A 13,892-nucleotide genomic window follows, 5' to 3' on the forward strand; every position below is an offset into this window, starting at 1 on the left:
AGACATTTTCTCTAAGGGAACTGATCTCTGAGCAGAACCACAAGTGACAAAAGGCACAGGTTGGACACTTGCCAGCTTCCCTCAAGTTTGGATGGGAAATGTAGGCAGCTTGGCGGAATGTTGGACAAGTGACAGTTGAAAAGTCCATTGGACAGCAGTCAGAGAGCCAAGCTGTGAGACCAGGACGCCTACATTTCCCATCAAAACTTGAGGGAAGCTGAGAAGTGTCCAACCTGTGCCTTTTGTCACTTGTAGTTCTGCTCTCTGTCACCTGGAGATCAGGTGAATTCGGGGCAATCTCCAGCCACCACCAGGAGGCTGGCAGCCCTACCAGTTCCCCTGGAGGAATTGGACACTCTGGAGCATTAGTCTCCGGCCTCCAAACTGCACCCTCCCAAGGCTCTACCCCCAAATCTTCAGGAATTTCCCAACCCACAGATGGCAACCCTAAATGTCAATAGTTTCCTTTCCCTCCCAACTCCCTTACCCTAAGTTTCCTAATTAGCTATGTTGGAGCAAAGCAGACTGTAACTCCATCTCTACAACCAAATTAGTTTAATGAAACACAAACATTTATATTTTTACGTTTTAAAAAACCCACATCATCAAACAATTAGATATGCTAGGTTAACCCACTCTGAATAGTAAGGTAAATTTTGGATTGATAAAGACAGCAGCATGCATTTAAATTCCCTATCTCCCCCCTCCATTTCTCCCTCCCCAAACCCAATTGGAGATAAAATTAATTCTCCCTGCCCCCCGCCCCCAGGGCTCCAAATTTCAGGGAAACGCTATGGGCCACCCTTTTCCCCCAAAGGACAGAAGTGGCATGACTTGCGCAAAATGTCACACACAGAGAGACATACATGTGGCCCAAAATTTTCACAAGAAAAGCTCAGAATATCTGATACCACATAAAGGTTACAACTCATGAAGAAAATATCAAAAAGTAAAGGTGAATACAAGGGGAAAGCAAGGAACGGTTGTCGTTCCCAGATTTATCCACAAGGTGTCGCCTGGACACAGCTAGCAACAAGGTGCCTTAAACGCAGCCCGACATAAATGAAGATAGAGTAGATTTTGGCGGGAGAAAGCAAAAAAGTATTAAAAGTATTCAACAGGAGTCTCCATCAGACCACTTTACCCGAATTCTCAGGAATTCCCCGAGGCAGTCACCCACCCTAGGAAGAGAAGGAATTGGGAGAGCTAGCTTTTGAGCTGAACTTGACATACGGTTGTCAGTTCCAGGTGGTGGCTGGAGATCTCCCGGAATTACAACTGATCTCCAGGTGACAGAGATCAGTTCCCCTGGAGAGAATGGCTGCTTTGGAGGGTGGACTCTATGGTATTATACCATGCTGAGGCCCCTCCCCTCCCCAAACCCCACCCTCTCCAGGCTCCACCCCAAAAATCTCCAGGAATTTCCCAGCCTGGACCTGGCAACCCTAACTTTTTTTTAATTAATTTTTTTATTTTAATTAACAGTTCAATACAACAACATGTAACAGGTCAACATACACACATAAAACATCTTTCACATAGGAATTGAAACATTTGATATAGTATCAATATTATTGAATAGTTACTTAACTTATAGTGCTAAGTAACTTTACATTATTTAGGGTATTTAGTAAAAAAAAAAGATGACAAATGTTTAGGAGGAAGTATGTCATTAACAATTAAGAATTCAAAAAATGGGGACCATTTAGTTACAAAGTTAGTTTCTTTTAGGCAGCATTGTGTTTGACTAATAAGTTCTGAGAACTTGTCCTGAGTGTAATAGTCCCATAATTTAACTAACCAATTATCGATAGTGGGGATTTTAGGAGATTTCCAGAAGGATGCTAATAATTACTTGGCTGCCATCAAAAAATTGCAGATTAACTCTTTCCGTGTATTAGGGATGTTTATGGTCTCCTGTTGATTTAAAAAAAATAATTTTACATCTAGAGGGATTAAATATCCTGTGATCTCTTGTATACTTTGTAGAATTCCCTTCCAAAATTTCTCGATGTAAGGGCAAGCCCACCAGCAGTATGCAAAGGTACCAATTCCTCCACACCCTTTCCAACAAAGTGGAGAACACTTTGGATAAATTAATGAAAGTTTTTTGGGGGTTAAATAACAACGGTGGAGAATTTTGTAGGACTGAATTTTAACTGGAATAATATAAGATTGCACTATATTGGAAGACCAAATTGTTTTCCATTGATCTACAGTAATTTCAGTATTGCAGTCCAACTGCCAGTTCTGCTGGCATTTTAAAGGTTTAATTTCAAATGTATTCAGGAGAACTTTATACAGTTTAGATATTAATCCTTTTTGATTAAGATTGGTTTGGCTCAAAATAATTTCAAAATCTGTCTGAGGCGTGTTAATAATTTGTGTTATTTTAATTTGATTCATCATGTGTGCTAATTGGAAATACGTAAACCATTGCAATTTGTGCTGTAGCTTTTGTTGCAACCCTAACTTGACACCAAAGTAGGATTGTCTGCTTTGGGTTGGGAAATCCCTGGAGCTTCAGGGGTGGAGCCTGGGGGGGGGGTAAATGGAGATTAGGGAGGGGAGGGACCTCCGGAAGGTCTAATGCTGTACAGTTCGCCCTGCAGAGAAAGTGGGGAAAGACCAAGAATCAGAAGCAACAGCAAGAGTTTCAAGTTTTGAAAGGACCTTAGAAAGCTGGGCGCTGTGGGGGGGTTTGGTAGTATTTGTCTCTGTTGATTTAAACACTGGTGTCCACATAGGAAAGTAAAATCAAAAAGAGTCCAGTAGCACCTTTAAGACTAACCAATTTTATTGTAGCATAAGCTTTCGAGAATCAAGTTCTCTTCGTCAGACACATGATACAGAGACTGGTCAAATACAGAGAGGAGGGAAAGAAGGGGAGGAGAGAGAAGAGGCAATTAGGGGGGGAAACCAAAACATTCCTTTGCTAGTATATGTAAACATCTCCTTTTGGTGTGTGGATCAGTTGGCTTCAAAGGAGTTTCCCTGTTAGTTTGTAGCAGCCAAACAGCTAGACCATCCAATTCCAATGCAGTATGAGCCTTCGATAACCACAGCTCTCCTTGCCAGATGCATCTGACAAAGAGATCTGTGGTCCCCGAAAGCCCACGCCAGGTGCCACTGAGCTCCCCCAGATCCCGCCTCTGTAAAGGAAATCTGTTACCTGTGATAATGTGATAACCATTCATAGTCCCTATTCAGTCCCAGCTTGACAGAGTCAAATTTGCATATGAATTCCAGTTCAGCAGCCTCCCGTTGGATTTTGTTTTTGAAAGGTTTCTGTTGAACTACAGCGACATAGGAAAGTGATTCCCAGAATCATATCCAGATCATATTGATTCAAGGTCAATGTATTGGTTCTTTTATTTGTTTCAACATTTACATTCCTCCAAAACGTCTGAACCCTCAGAATGTGGAGAATATTTGGGATCTTCTGTCAAACATCCTTGAAACTTTCGCTCTCTGCTTTCCCAACTCACATCTCATCTTATGCGGAGATTTTAATGCTAGAACTGGCTCTGGCATTTCTGAATCTTCAGCTAGTGTTAACAGATTGCTGAGCAAGCAGGCTTTCTGGATCCGTCATCACAGGACTTGATTCTGAACAAGCCAGGCTTAAGACGGTTAGAAATGCTCTCTGTCCATCAACTCCACATGTTACATGGCACTGGGTTTGACACTTCCAGAGGTACATTCACATTTCTATCCTCTTGGGGAGCCAGTACAGTTGATTACCTAGCAGTTTCTTCTTCGCTTTTAGGCTATACCTTGGGCTTTGAGGTCGGTAATAGAACAGAGAGCGACAACTGCCCACTGAGACTTTCGCTGGGCTTTAGAGACAACATCTATCTCAAGCCTGTTTCAGGTCCTCTAGAAGGGTAAAAGGAGACTTAAGTGGACTCCTCAGCTCCATGCCAACCTAGCCCAGTCTTTGGTGAAGAATGGTCACAGCGTCAAGCATTACTGCAGGATGGCCTCAATGCTGTACAGCTTCTTAATCCTCTGCTTTTGAGTGACAACCCTCCCAAAACTGTAACCTATTCCAGCGGTGGGTGGTTTGACCAAGAATGCAGAACTGCCAGGAAAGAGTTAGCCTATTACACCAGTCAGGTCCACCACCTTAAGAAAGGAACATCTCTAAACCATCTTCTCTTATTAAGATCAGCCTACAAAAAGCTATTGAAACAGAAGAAGTCTGATCCTGCCAAACTATTGCGGCAAGATGTATTGTCAAAGGCTTTCACGGCCGGAGAACGATGGTTGATGTGGGTTTTCCGGGCTGTATTGCCGTGGTCTTGGCATTGTAGTTCCTGATGTTTCGCCAGCACCTGTGGCTGGCATCTTCAGAGGTGTAGCACCAAAAGACAGAGATCTCTCAGTGTCACAGTGACACTGACACAGTGACACAGTGTCACAGTGACACTGAGAGATCTCTGTCTTTTGGTGCTACACCTCTGAAGATGCCAGCCACAGGTGCTGGCGAAACATCAGGAACTACAATGACAAGACCACAGCAATACAGCCTGGAAAACCCACAACAACCATCTATTGTGGAAAGAATTAGGCCTGGCAGTTCAAGAAAAGAGGGAGGCTCAGTTCTGGGAATTAGTGTATTTTGGAATAGGTAGATGTGCCCCCCCCCACACGTTGGATGCCCAAATCTCAGTGAGAGACTAGCATGTATACTTCAGCCAAGTATTCTGGGCTTCCTCAATTCTCCAGAATGAGGTACCTAAGCAGATACCACCTCCTGATCTCTCTCTACCCTGCCACAATGGCCCCCTGTTACTAAGACTGAGATGAGAGGACTTATTTTATCACTTGCCTCTGGCAAGTCCCCCGGTAAGGATTTGATTTCCACCGAGCTGTTTAAGTCCTTCCCTGATTGGTGGGCACCCATCTTAGCTAAGTTATTCACCCGGGTAAACTCAACAGGTGTCTTCCCCTCGGGGTGGAAACTGAGTATAGTACTCCCAGTATTTAAAAGGAGATCCCCAAAACCACCGTACAATATGCTTGCTGGACATAGCTGCCAAATTGTATAGCATCTCTCTTCTATGTAAGCTGGAGGATTGGGAAGCCTCCAACCAAGTCATCTATCCTGAGCAAGCTGGCTTCCGCAAAGGGCATTGTACCGTTGACCATTGTCAAACCCTTTACCAACTAGCGTCCCAAAGTACTAAGGGCCACACTAAATCTCTGTATGCAGCCTTTGTGAACTTAACATCTGCTTTTGACTCCATTGACAGAGAACGCCTCTGGATGAAGCTGGCTGCTTTGAACATAGATAGGCAACTACTATTTCTTTTGCAGGAATTCTATTCCAACATTTTTGCAAAAATCAGGGTGGGCGCTTCAGGCTCTTTAACAGAGGCAATACCAATTCTGAGAGGGGTAAAGCAGGGATGTGTCCTGGCCCCTTTGCTTTTTAATTCATATCTAAACAACATTATCCCGACATTATCTGGCCCTGACTTTGTCTCCCCTTTAGGATCTCAGAAAATATCAGTTCTTTTATATGCCGATGACATGGTCGTGGTCTTTCTTACTTGTGTTGACTTTAAAAGGCTCTTAAATAAACTTGGAGACTTTTGTAAAGAAGAGGCCTTAAACATCAATTATGCCAGGACAAAAGTCTTGGTCTTTAGGAAAAGACCTCGTAGGTACAAGTGGACCATAGATGAAACCACCATAGAACAGTGCAGCGCCTTTAAATACCTGGGGATTACCTTTAGCATAACTCTATCTTGGAGGGTGCATTTGGCAATAACCAAATCTACATTTCTTAGATCATTCTGAAATTTTACTAGACGAAAAGAGGTTTTCTAAATAGACCCAGCACTGGAAATATATCTGAGCAAGGCCATTCCTCAGCAACTTTATGGCGTAGAGGTCTGGGGTTAGAAAGATTGTTTAATTACAGCTTTGGAATCTATCCGAAACCATTTCTTAAGGATAATTTTAGCTTTACCAAAAGGTACTCCTGCAGCTCTTATGCGAACAGAGCTTGGCCTGCCCTCAGTCAGAGCCTGCGTACATCTAACCCGGCTCAGATTCTGGAGGAAGGAGCGTAACGATAATACCAATCCATTACACAGGTTATGCTATGAAATTATGCTGGAAAATGAGGCTGCACAACTAGCCAGCTATAATAACAATTTGGCAGAAGACCAAGAATCAGGTTTGGCCCTGCTGAAGAATATGGATCTGGAGATACCCATAGAGCCAGGGACTATATCTCTTAAAAGGAAAAGATCTCAGCCTCCTACCCCCAAAAAGGGTAGTAAAATTCCAATCAGACATACTTAATAGTCATTTTCCTCATTGTAGCCTACTTATAATTCTAACTTTTCTGCATAGTTGCAGCTGTATATATTCTAACAAATACAACTCTGCTACCGTATTTATGGTGCCCATGTTGTGGAGGATTTACCACATTACCAATTATCCTGCTCACTCTATGCAGAGCTAAGGAATAAATTCCTAGCAGAGTTTTTAATTGGTTCAAACTCCTCTTCAGACTCTGAGAAGCTGCTTTCTCTCCTGTCTGACACGGCTGCATTTGTTTCTTACCAAGTCTCTCTTTTCGCCTCAGCAGCCAAGACAATCCCGGCTGGAGTTGTTTCCAGAGGAAGCAATGCTTTTATCTGACTGGTCTTTTCTGCCGAGATCATTTTAATCTCTCAATAGCTGTACCTGTGTTTATATGTTAGACTGTTTTGTGTGTTTTATGTGTATGGATTGTCAGGGCCGGATCTAGGGTTGCCAGCGCCCAGGGCAACCCAAGGCTGGCATTCCCCCCGCGCACGCGTGCTCCCGGCACTGCGTGATGATGTCACTTCTGTGACGTTGTCACACAGGGGCACGGAGGCATGCCGCCCGCGCAGCAAGCTGGCCACCCCGGTGCACTGGGAAGCTGGCGGTGGCAGCACGAGCGGCTGAGCGGAGGGCTGGGAGGCCGCCCGCACCGTTCCCCTGCCCCAATTACGGGGCGGCTGGCTTGCTGCACACTCCCTGTCCTGTGCACGCAACAAGCCAGCCGCCCCGTCAGTGGGGCAGGCAAACAGCACAGGCGGCCTCCCAGCCCACCGCTCAGCTGCCCACACTGCCGCCGCCCGCTCCGGCATGCTCCTGGCAGCTGGCAGCCGTGCCCGGCGCCCCTTCTTTAGCAGCACCAGGGGCAGACTACCCCCACCCCCCGTCGATCCAGCCCTGTGGATTGTAACGGCCTTTGGCCACAAACAATAAACCTGTTCCTCCTTGGGTACTAGAACAAATCAAGCCTGAACGCTCCCTAGAAGCTAAAATGGAAAAAAAAGAGGCTATCATACTTTGGTCACATAATGAGAAGACAAGACTCACTGGAAAAGACAATAATGCTAGGAAAAGTTGAAGGCAGTAGGAAAAGAGGAAGACCCAACACGAGAAGGCTTGATTCAGTAAAGGACGTCACAGTCTTCAGTTTGCAAGACCTGAGCAAGGCTATGAAAGACGGGACATTTTAGAAGACATTTAATTCATAGGATAACTATAAGTCGGAAGCGACTTGACAGCACATAACACATGTGCAAATGAGCTTCAGGATTCTGTAAAATTTCCTTAGGCCAGATGGAGCCAGTATACCATTGGCAGGAAAATGGGCAGGGCACGGGGATGAAGAAACCAGAACACGCACAGTATTGGCACAACTATGGCATTTTATGGAATGTGCCTGAGCGTTAACTCAATGTAAACAAATCCACCAATCATCTTACTCTACACTGTGGCTTCTAGTGCTGTGTGGTTTGGCTTTCACATTTTTCTCTACAGCCCAAGAGATAGAACCCCTCCTTTTAGAGAAAAGAGCTGATTTTCTCAAGGCAGCCCTGGATCGAAGAGGAAGGCATTAAAGGGAAAACAAACCATTACAGTAAAAAAAAAGCATGTAATTAAGATAATTGTGAACAATAACATGATCTAAGATGAATGTGGTTATTACAGGCTACTCACAGCAGAGTCTATCAATGTAAATTAGACCCGGGGGGAGCACAAATTTGGAACAATTGTGGGCAAGTCCAGACGGCAGCTGGTGACACAAAAGAGAGATGAGAAGCTGTACCAGGACCAGTGCCAGAAGCATATTTAAAAACAGTGTTAAGAACATCAGATATAGCCTTAGACAGAAAACAGAAAACCTGATAGAATTCATATTTACACACTGAACAGTCAAAGTTGGAGAAAGCCCATGCAAGGAGAAGGAAATTTGAAAGAGGAACTGCCACTTGAGGTGAGCTAAAAGGTTTTGCTCCTGGTTTCTTTCACATTCGAAAAAACTTCTTGACCAGTGGGGCATCCCATGAGAAGTGAGGCCTCGCCAAAACTCCCTTTCAGCGCTTTTCTCCAGCCTTGGGACAGGTCCAATGGCTGCTCCGTGTGGGAAAGGCAGCTGGTATTCCCTTCGCAACTCTGCTTTCTATTGAGAGATGAAACTACATTGAACTTCTGCAATGGGGAAGAGAAGCATTGGCGGCAGCAGCAAAAAAAACCACCCTGGAGTCTGCTTCCCCAAGTATTCTGTATTTGATATCGACCGCACTGGGCTGCAGAAGTTAAAATGAAATGAATGGCAATGCGCAAGACAGGCATTTGCACATGCGCAGACTGCATGCTCCAGTTGCCTAACCATGAGAAGTGTAATGGATCAAAGTACTAGGAAGGCCTGAAAAAGACTTCTGAAAACTTGGCATCCTGATTCCTGAAGCACAGACTTACCTGTTCCCCGCTCAACTGAGCTTGCAATGGCTTTCTAACCAGCCTGTACATCCCAGAGCTGCTTGCTAAATATACCAGAAAAGGGACAGAAAGACGCCATCTACCCAGCCCAAGCAGTCAGCTTCTGGGAAATGATGGAAGGTGTTTCAGGCTTCTTCCACATGGTGGTTTTGCTGTGCTTTGGCTACCAAAGTGGAGTGCTTTTTTTAAGCATCCATCCAAGTTCGCTCTCTAACGGGTTGGCACTCAGTGAGAAAGGCAGGCAATGAATGAATGAATGAATGAATGAATGAATGAATGAATGAAGTATATGCTCTCCAAACACCGGCTGTTGCAAGTCCTTTATTAGGAAGTGGCATGCACACAAGATCTCACAGTGAGTGAAATATATATATCCTGCACAGATGTTTTAGTACACAGGCATACTTCCAGGGGGAACGCGGGGGAACGGAGTTCCGGCACATCTTGAAAATACTCAGCAATAGTGCTTGAAAATAATATGATTTCAAAGAACCCCGTGTGTTTCTTCCTCATTTTCCTCTTGAGAGTTCCGCCACCTTTTTTCCCAGAAAAAAACCCCTGCATACTTCTATGCACTGCCGGCGCCAGGGTCTCTGGTGCCTGCGGCAACCCCCCCCCCCCGCGCATGCGCACAGCACGCACGCACCACGGAGTGCACAATGACGTCATCGCACAGCGCAAGCCGAGGTATTCGCCGGCGGATGGCTGGGGTGGTGGGCGGAGGCTGCTCCGTGCTCTGCACGCCGCTCCAGCAGCGGCTCATGGCTGCTGTGCCCAGCTGGGGGTGTGTGGCAGCGGCGGCAGCGGCATGGGGCTGGCTGGCTGCAGCAGCTGCGGGCCAGCCACGCCAGCTCTGCGGCACGTGCCTCCGCCCCCGACACCCCCTCCGGCGCCTCTCCAGGGCCCTCGCGCCTGAGGCCACCGCCTACCTGGCCTCTATGGGCGCGCTGGCCCTGCTTCTGTGCCTGTTTCGCACTTGAATTCATGGGGACTGTTCACCTCTATCATACCCCTTTTTGCCAAGCATCTCTAAGAAGCCCTTTACTTATGTATACGTATGCCATCAAGTTGCAACCCATTTATGTCAACTCCAGCAAGGGGCTTTCAAGTAAGTGAGAAGCAGAGGCGGTTGCCACTGTCTCCCTCTGCACAGTTTTCCCTGGTGGTTCCCCATCCAAGTACAGACCCTACTTAACTTCCAAGATCTGACAAACTTCCAAGATCTGACAAAATTGAACTCTACCCTTCTGCCTTCCCTCCAAAAAGTACTTTAGTCCCATAACATTTTTCTGTCTGCCCTTCTTTTCACATCCTGGTGATTGTGACATTCCCTTCCAACAGACCGTAACTGAAAGAGTTCATCTTTTTTTTAAAAAGCTGCGTCTGGCTCTGTCCTGAGGCACATTGAACTCTGGAGCTGTTGGTTGTAGAACCCTGCTCTAAACTTAAGCCAATTGCAGTCAAGGGGCTTAGAGTGGAAGAACCCGGCACAGGACTGTGCAATTAAACTCAGAAACGGCAATTATGCAGTTCTGCAGAAAGCAGAACAACAAAAACAGATGCTCTGCGCCAAGATTCATTTAAATCTTACCAAATGCAATTTCTACAGTCACCCCCCCATCAAATCTAATCTTGATGACATAGTTATAAATATACTTTCAATAATAACCAGTATATATAACTGATAAAAAGAGTACATAATCCCAGTAGAATCTGTCTTGCTATACAATGTTATGGGCCTTTTCTGTTGTGTTTTAGATTCAGTGTTGTATATTCTAGTTTGGAATGCCTCTGCTAAAACTTCAGAGTTTTAGAAAATGAAATCTCACTTTTGTCTCAAATTCCAGGGGCACAATCCAGCAGGAAGTTGTCTTGGGCGAGCCACACGGACAGGATTGGGCCCTGCCCACCTCCCGTTCATTCCAATGCGGCTTGCAGCTTCAAGAAAACCTCCCCTGACGTATTTAGACATTTCCACTGTGGTTTAATTTTACGTTTAGGTTGTGTGTTTTTTCCCATAGGTCTGAATTTATCCAAAGTGTGTTTAGTCTATTTGGGGAATCTTGGCCGTTCCCGATCATGTGCTTTGGAAAATGTTTAATTATTCCCAAGCTTTTGCAAAAGCCTGTTGGAGCCAATTAGGGCTGGCAGGGAGTTGGGGGGGCTTTGCTTGTTTAATGCATCTGGGGCGGGGGGAGAGAAGAGGGGGCTCTGCTCTGCATTCCTTCTAATGCTGCCCTGACTACCTTTAAGAACATCTGAGCGATTGCTCTGTTTTCAAACACAAAGAACCTCACGCACAGCTAAAGCAAATATAGAGCAAATATTGATCAGGACTTGAATGCCAGAAAAGCCTAGCAGGAGACGACGAGATATTGGGGAGGGAGGGCGGTCTGGGGGAGTCTAACTTATCACCTGCCCACCTAGAGACTCTTGTCTCTCTCCGAAATCAGATAGGGGCATCTTGTCTAAGGCCAGAAAAAAAAAGTCCTTTTTGACCCTCTCCTTTCCAGCCCCAGACCAACCATGATCTCATTTCCTCTCCTTCCCACCTACATTTTGCAGGGGTGATTCACAAGAATGCCACACACAGGGCGGCATCACTTTCAGAATAAAGGTAGCCAGGAGGATTTATGGCTAAGCTGCAGCTTTAGAGTCGATTGAACCGGCGCTTACCAACACCCCCCCCCCCAAGGTTCTGTGCCTTGTCGCTAGGCTTTGATGTGTGCAAGGAAGAAAAGGCAATCAGGCTAGCTTAGAACATGAAAGTTTGGGTCTATTCATGTAGTCATCCCAAAACAATTCTGACAGTTAAAAAAAAGAGAGAAGACGATACAGCCCTATTTTAAGGATGAACAGAAGATTTCAAGCGCTGCGGCGGTACAAACGTTCCTCAAAACAGGAGCATAGTATTGTTGTAGGATTCATCCCACAACATACCTTTGCTGGCACATGTGTCAAATTCATTTCAATTTGAACACAGATTCTGCCATCTGCCTTGCTCGCCCCTGCTCCCCATCCCAACTCTGGCTTGGGTAATTCCTGGAGTTTGAGGGTGTGTGGATCCTGGAGACAGTGGAGTTGGGGGAGGGGAGATCAGCACGAATATGTCATCACTCTAGGATTCCTTTTTCTCCTGGACTCTACAGTGTACCAGAGAGTCCATCTTCTGAAGTCCGGCCTCCAAACTGCACCCTCCCAAGCCTCTGCCCCCAAATCTCCAGGAAATTCCTGGAGATTTGTCCTCCTCATGACATCCTTCTCTTCCTCCCTTTGTCACACTTCTGCCTTTTCTCTCCATCTTGTATCATGGATGCAGGTCCTGCCATCCATGTCCATCAGACTAGATAGGTAGATAGGAATCTATCTCTTCATTTTCCTATTGGAGTTCCTATAGTAAAGAATTCTTCTTTTCTAAACCTAAGGCAAGTGTAAGTTTGTTACTTTCTCTCTCACACTCACCAGCCACCATGCTCAACCACGCATCATGTTTTCTCTGCAATCTATGCTACTCTGTTAAGGACCAGTTTCTGTTCCTTTTAATAGGAAAAAGCGAGTCTCTGTTTTATTTTGCTTTTCAGTTACTTTATCATTGTATTTTGGAAATGGAAAACTGGGGGATGGTAGGCCCTATGTTTCCTTGTTAAAATAGTTCTGTTTGCTTGCTTGCTTGCTTGCTGCTGCTGTGTTTTTTGTTGGATGTGGGATGGGTCTATATATCCTTGAGTGAGAACAGTTAGCTTTTTCATGGTAGTGTGTATGTGGGGCGGGCTGCTTCAGCCACTCCTAAGCTCCTCTTTCAATTTCCATTCCCTTTTTAAATGGTGAGGTGGTATATATTGAAGAAAAAGATAATTCCTAAAATGGTAGCCTGCATATTGTCTCTCTGAAGCAATGAGAAAGCCCATATGCATGAACAAGACTGGGAGGGGGGAGGCAGATCAGAGGCCTTTTTAAAATTTCCTTTTGCCCTGTGTGCAGCTCAGAGAGAAGATTGGCAAGGAATGTGCACTCTGTACATGTTCATGCTCTTCATTCTGCTGTTACCTAAAATGGTGTGGTGCAGTTTCAAACGAGCAACCAACTAGCTAATGCTTAGAGAAGAAATTGTGGGGAGGGAGTAGCACTTTCAAAACTACTGCAAATGTCTTGCTGTAGGATTTGAGGATTCTTTTGGTAGATAGATATTTTGTGTCTTCTTCAAGCCTGTGATTTCCTTTGTGTGCTGATGAGGATGCTGAACCAGTTCCTTTTGAAAATTAATTAATGACCCAAGCAAGCCTGTTAAGCATTCTTTTTAAAATGTCTATACTCTAAAGAGTTGGTCAGTAGGTGTGTATTGACAATTGTTCACCACCTAGGCAGTTACAGCGAACATGAACTGGTTTACTTTGCCTGGTGGTTGTTTGGATTAAAAGCTGTAAAACGCTTTGGCAAAACTGAAATGCTATTTCAAAAGTTAGAAGCTCCAAGGATTACACCCTGTAGGGTTGTCAGCCTCCAGGTAGTGGCTGGAGATCTCCCGGAATTACAACTGGTCTCCAGGCCACAGAGATCAGTTCACCTGGAGAAAATGGCTACTTTGGGGGGGGCCTCTATGGAATTATGTCATGCCAAGGTCCTTTTACTCCCCAAATCCCACTTTCTCCAGGTTTCACCCACAAGATCTCCAGGAATTTCCTAACTTGGAGCTGGCAACCCTAACACCCTGACTTCACAACCCAGCGGATATTTGCACGTATTTGCCAAGGACCAAAACAGAACATCTAATGTGTATAGGCCAGAATATTCAGACAAGGAAAAGGTCTGCACCAGCTCCTACCAGAATTAGCTAAACTTATCAAAACAGGCCTTACCATACCTGTTTCCTCCTGCACCTCCGAAAGGTCATTCTCATGCCTTTGTAGAATAAAGACCTTTCTACAGTCAAGCATGAAACAAGCAAGGCTCAAATACATGGCTCTTCTTCATGGACATAACCACAGATCTCAGGAAATTGATCTTAATGTTATAGCTAATGAGTTCAAGAAACATCAATTAGAACAAACGCATGTGGTGCAACATTTATACTAAGTGGTATAACTGTGAGTTTTCTTTGGGGTCATAGCTAT

This window comes from Eublepharis macularius, chromosome 16 (assembly GCF_028583425.1).
Source record: "Eublepharis macularius isolate TG4126 chromosome 16, MPM_Emac_v1.0, whole genome shotgun sequence".
NCBI lineage: Eukaryota > Metazoa > Chordata > Lepidosauria > Squamata > Eublepharidae > Eublepharis > Eublepharis macularius.